This window comes from Benincasa hispida, chromosome 12 (assembly GCF_027475165.1).
Source record: "Benincasa hispida cultivar pf3 chromosome 12, pf3_genome.v1.1, whole genome shotgun sequence".
In the NCBI taxonomy this organism is placed as follows: Eukaryota; Viridiplantae; Streptophyta; class Magnoliopsida; order Cucurbitales; family Cucurbitaceae; genus Benincasa; species Benincasa hispida.
In genome coordinates, this window is record NC_143489.1 from 17,906,865 (window position 1) to 17,913,590 (window position 6,726).

Sequence of the window (6,726 nt, forward strand, 5' to 3'; positions counted from 1 at the left end):
GGTGTCTTAGGACATTGATCCTTTAACAAATGTTTTCCATATCTGTAAGGTAACAGATCTCTTTTGGAATTCTGCATCTTATACCTAAACAACATTTTGTCTATATAAGTTGCCTGAGACATGGCTAGTGTTCTGTTCTTGCGGTTCCGAATAATCTGAATCCCGAGAACATACTGCGTATTTCCCAAATCTTTCATTTGGAACTGCGTTGCTAGCCATTTCTTGATGTCAGTTAGGTAACCTACTTCATTCCCAATGAGAAGAATATCGTCAACATATAAAACTAAGAACACTATAGTAGAATTAACAATCTTCTTGTAAACACAAGGTTCGTCAACATTCTCTTCAAAGCCATAAGATTTGATTGCAGTATCAAATCTTATATTCCAAGATCTAGAAGCTTGTTTTAACCCATAAATGAATTTTTGAAGCTTACAAACCTTTTGTTCTTGATCCTGTGCAATAAACTCCTCTAGTTGAGCCATATAGATACTCTCCTCAAGATCGTCATTTAGAAAGGCTGTCTTGACATCCATCTGCCAAATTTCATAGTCATAAAAGGTGGAAATGGATAAGAGTATTCTAATCGACTTAAGCATGGCAACGGGAGAGAAAGTTTCTTCATAGTCCACTCCCTCTCTCTGGGTATAACCCTTTGCCACAAGTCGAGCCTTAAAAGTCTATACTTTACCAACTTGGTCTCATTTTCTCTTGTAGATCCACTTACAACCAATTGGTTTTATATCATTTGATTGATCTAAAAGTTTCTAGACAGCATTGAAGTACATAGACTCCATTTCGAGGTCCATGGCTTTGACCCACTAATCACGATCCACATCTTTCGTCGCCTGTTTATAAGGCGATGGATCCTCTATGCTGTCATCAGGTATGACGACTTGTGTTTCTGTTAAACCCAAGTAACGGTCAGGCTGATGAACAACCCTCCCACTACGTCGAGGCATTCTCAACTTTTGAGAAGGATGTGACTGACTAGATATACTAATTTTATCTACTACTTTAGTAGATGAACTAGTTCTATCTGTAGCGTCTTTGGAAATTTCATTCAATACTAGTCTACTGCGAGGTTGATGACTTCTTATGTGGTCTTTCTCTAAGAATGTGGCATTTGTCAATACAAATACCTTATTCTCTTGAGGATCGTAAAATAGACCAACTTTTGTTTCTTTTGGATAACCTACAAATAGGCATAGTTTTGAACGACGTTCCAATTTTTTAGGATTTTGCACCAACACGTGTGTCGGGCATCCTCAAATCCTAAAGTGACGTAAACTGCCTTTACGCCCTTTCCATAGCTCATAAGGTGTTTCTGAAATACTTTTAGAGGGAACATTATTCAAAAAATAGACAGCAGTTTCTAATGCATGTCCCCAAAAGGAATCAGGTAACTTAGCAAAGCTCATTATTGAGCGAACCATGTCCAACAAGGTTTTGTTTCTTCTTTCAGATACACCGTTCTGCTGAGGCATATAAGGTGCAGAGAGTTGTGACTTGATTCCATGTTCTATCATATAGTCCTGGAATCTTAAGTCCATGTACTCCCCATCTCGATCTGATCGTAGTGTCTTAATTGTTTTACATAACTAGTTCTCAACCTCAGCCTTATATTCTTTGAACTTTTCAAAAGAATCAGACTTGTGATGCATTAGGTAAATATGACCATACCTTGAATAATCATCAATAAAACTGATGAAATATTCATACCCACCTTGAGCTTTGATATTCATCGGTCCACAGAGGTCCGAATGTACGAGCTCTAAGGGTATTGTGGCTCTGAGACCTTTTCTAGTAAAAGATCTCTTAGTCATTTTTCCTTCAAGACTAGACTCACATGGAGGTAAAGAATTGTCTTCTAACTGATTTAGGAGTCCATTCTTAACCAATCTTTCAATCCTTTTGAGATTTATGTGGCCAAGTCTTAAGTGCCATAGATAGGCATTAGAAGAAACTTTTTGTCTTTTATTCTGAGTTTCGGCTGTTCTAAATATCTCAGTATTTAAGACAAATTTTGCTTTAGTTGGTCTTAACTTATATAAGTTGTTTTCAAGTATAGCAGAACAAATTTGAATACCTTTTCTGAAAATGAACGCTTCATTAACTACAAAAGATATTTTATACATTTGTTCCAATATACATGTGATAGATATTAAATTCCGTCTCATTTTAGGAGCATACAAAACATTTTTAAGTATGATATATCTATCATTGAAAAACAACTTCAAGTCTCCCACTACTTCGGCCGAGACAACTTCTCCTGTTCCAACCTTGAGGGTGATCTCGCCTTCTTCAAGCTTTTTCCAGGAACTAGTTTCCTGAAAAGAGAAGCAAATATGATTAGTGGCTTCTGAATCTAATATCCATGTTGAGGTATCATACTCCACTAAACATGTTTCAGTAACTAGTAAATCATATTTACCTTGTGCTTCTTTCGAGGCAGGGGCCTGAGAACATTCCTTAGTTAAGACAAATCTCAGGTCATCTATTACTAGTGTTGAATTCATATTTGTCTTCCATGTTGAGTAGTTGTCGTTGTTAAGTTTTTTAGAAGCTAATAGTTGAACTAAAGAGCTAGTCATCCTGAAAAAGATAAACATATCCTTTTTAGTAAAAAAACATTAATCTTTTAAATCCAATCAAGTTTAGCAAAATAATAATAATAATAATAATGTACCCTTCATTATTATATTTTACAACGATATTTCAAAAGTTTAGAGTAACCTCCACCGAAGGGCAGTTGATTATTCCTCTTTTGAACCAAGACAATCTTGACTAGATGCTAACCCCATAATCACTCTTTATTCTTATAGCACTTTAGTTATCGCTACTTTGGTCAAGAATTTACTAACACTTAGTAATTCTCGTAAGTGTGACCCTCCATTTTCAGACCTCAAAGATCGGAATCATTATACTCCCGAAGTTGGAAAGACAAGAATGAAAATGGACTTGAGAGACCCTATCAATTTCTAAAGTTCGCAGAGTTTCGAATTCTATAATACAACCCTCCGATTGGTAAGGTCGCTCCAGGGCAGACATACAGGCACATTATAGGAATCTCACGGTGCGACCTAATGGAAGAGACCGTAGGATGTGTTGATATACTTCCTTCTCCCACTTACTATGAACAACTTCCCCTATTCACCTTGGTATTGACTCATGCAAACACTCTCCGAATGGAGTCCACTCCCAGGGCGGCCCAAAGCCAAGCATGAATCTCACGGTGTGAACTCTTTGGGACGCTAGAACGAAAAGTACATTACTTCTCTCCAGCTGAAGTGTTCTAGACGGTTAGGGTATAAAATACTTAGCGATACATTTCAGCTAACTAAACATATTCTAAGTCGAAGTGATTCATCCGAGTATAACATTTATACTGAATTTTTAACCTACGATGTGTAGGTGATAAACAAATTGTATTACCTCACACCACTCACGCATGCTCATAAAACCGGTTTAACCTAACTCAGACGCCGACTCGATCTCCAGGTAGTAGGTGTTCCGTGAACCGTTAACTTAAAAACCTTCAACCTTAGTCATCTTATCTGACTTTTTGCCAAGATCTTGCTGGGTGAGTTTTCTTGTAACTTCGGTTTTACAAGATATCGACTTATTTTCTATGAAAAATGGGATTGCTTGATGGTTAAGTTTAAGTGAGTATGCATCTTATCTGTATTATAGATTTTAGAAGTCTAGGTTATTTTATAACAATTATAACCCTAGAGCATTCATCTACAACATGCTTCCTTCAATCAAACATGCTTTAATATAACACTTATATTAAAACTAAGCATGCATAGTATATATATTTTATAACACTTATAACATATAACAAATGCATGTCACATGCTTTTTGTATGGTGGGGTTTTAAAACTATATGGCATACTATATGCACACATAATCAAACAACATTATACATCACATGCATAATAGGTAAACAACACTAAAGTGGACCAATTTTGGCATTGAAAACACACAAATAACTAATTTATTACACAAATCAGCAACCAGATTCCCAAAACCGACTTTAAACACTTTGAACCATCTGGAATCGCTCAGAAACCACTCGAATCGGACCAAAAATACCAAAGAACAAGTTGAATCGGTCAAACCGGCTCAACCAGGTCAAACGGGCCGGTCCAGATCGTCTGGACTGGTTGGTCAATGCACGCTGGCACGGTTATCGGAGGCGCAGGGCGGGTCGGGTCAAACGGAACGCGCAGGCGCAAGCAGACGGGCACACTAGTGGATCCAGATGGGGCAAGCGTGCGTGCAAGAAATCCGGGTCGAAGCGCTGCTCGGGTCGGGTCTAGGAGAAATTTCAGGTCTGTGAAGCAATATCCATTCAATTTTGATGCTGTCCTCTTTCTCGAAACCGAGCAATTACGGCTTAATTTCAACTCTAAGAACTAACAAATTTACAGACCCTTTTCCACACATTAATGCTCATAAACATGTAAGTAATTATAAATTTCCACAAGAAATTTAAAGAAAAACAATGCCAAAATCATAATAAATCCACTTTAGTGCACATTTCATTCAACATTTGAATAGAAAAGGAAAAACTACCCACCAAAAGCAATTGAGCGTAATTAAAGCATGCTCTGATACCACATGATAGAAAACGAGATATACGTAGCAGAAAAAGGATCTAATTACACTCTAATTGCTTCTAATTAAAAGGAAATTAGTATGCAAATGAAGGAAAAACAGTAAGTTAATAGGGATAGAATACAAACATTGTAGCTCCTGAAAAACGCTTTTCCTCGTTGAATCTCGACCCGAACTCTTCTAGACCACCATTAGAACTATCCTCTGGACTCAGAACCAGGTTGTGGAACCCAATGGATGAAGAACCCGAGAGAGAGAAAGAGATGGAAAAAGAAATGGAATTTTGGGTTGGGTTTGGGTCTTGAATTTCACTCAAAAAATAGTGATTTTTCCAGCCTAAATTTAGAATTTTGGCAAAAATGGCAAAAAATTTTCATCCAATTTGAAATCCCAAATTTATAGAAAAAAGCCATGCAACAATTGCATGAAATAAATTCATAAAAATCCAACACCTAGAATCCACTATCTAAGTGGGCTTAATGTCTCCACTATAAACCAACACCTAGCCTACTATCTTGTCAGTGGAATTATCCAATAAAAGTTTGGATTTTCCCACTAACTTTAGTCAAAGGGCAAAATTGTCATTTTGTCAAAGTCAAACATTGACCGAAAAGTCAACATTTTGAATTTTTATGATTTTTTTCCATGTTGACTAATTTTGACCTCCTGAGCATGAATCCTATTCATTTTCTCGAAATTCAAATCACATTTGAATATAAGGTCGGTCAAAGTTTAACTTTTCAAAGTCAAAAGTCAACTCTTTGATTTTTTATATCTTTGACCATTTCCATTATTTCTGGACTTCCGAATATGAACATATTCATACTCTTGATATTTAAATCATATTTAAATATTAAAGTTGTATCTCTAAACTGAAAAACCGACCACTATATCACATATACTTGTCGGTTTCTCTCTTTTCACCTAATTCGAATTATTCTATTATACTGTTCTAAGTTTATTCCATATGAACTAATAGGGGAACCTAATGGACCAATAGATCATGGGCTCCAATGATCCGAGATTAGCTGGCTAAACTCTTTAGACAGAGCTAATCAACATTTGTTAACTCACGGGTCATTCCACTATAGTTCCGTAGTTGCATTCCCCTTACTATAGATATATTTGTGTGCATATGATATAACCATGATTAGTAAGTTAATCCTTTACAGGTTGGGTCGTAAAAACTGTTTTACCCCCAAGACTACATTTTGTTCCTTAAGTTCCACTGATCCTCTAATGAACAATTGGTTTAAGATCCAACCTATACACCGAACACCTCTCGGGCCAAGGAGAGGGTGGGGCCCCTTGTTCAAGACCTGGATTCAGTACTAAAGAGAACAACCTATCTACTATCCCTATAATGGGTAGTAGTGCATTCCGTCTTGCACCCTATGTTCCCAGCTATCCACCTGATCTTACCCCTGAAATAGGATGTTTATTGGGCCAGCGATAATGAGCTGCACTCACCTATGTAGATCTAAGGATAATTGCGAGTGAACAGGAGTTCATAGTTAGCTCAGGATTAAGATTAAGTTACCTAGGTCATCAATTAACGAAATAGTCAGTTTTATACATAAAACATCGTTTAGAACATAAAAAGTGACTATTTCATGGTTCAGTCTTATGTAAACTCTTTACATAGGATGCCCCAACTTTCATATCTCCACATGAACGATTTAGGATCACATCGTTTGTACTAACTACAAAATGGGCCGCATCCATAGTGTCCCCACAATAAGGCGCCCAACCTTATTCATATACTATAGACCATTTTGGCTATATATTTAAACTTGATCCACATTTATGTCACTACATAAAGTTCAAACTACATTAAATAGCCTCAGGACCTTAGTTTATTGGATTCAAGATTATAATTTCAGTAACAATTTTATCGAAAAAAAAAAAAAACAGAATATGTTTATCAATTTACAAACTACGAGTTTTAGGACATAAAATCCAACAATAATCACACACTCAGCTCCAAACAACTTGGAATAAACACACATATCTGAGGATTTTATCTTAAACCCATTGTTTATCAAAGTATCATTGAATTTTTTATACAATTGTTTGGGAGTTTGTTTAAGACCATAAAGAGA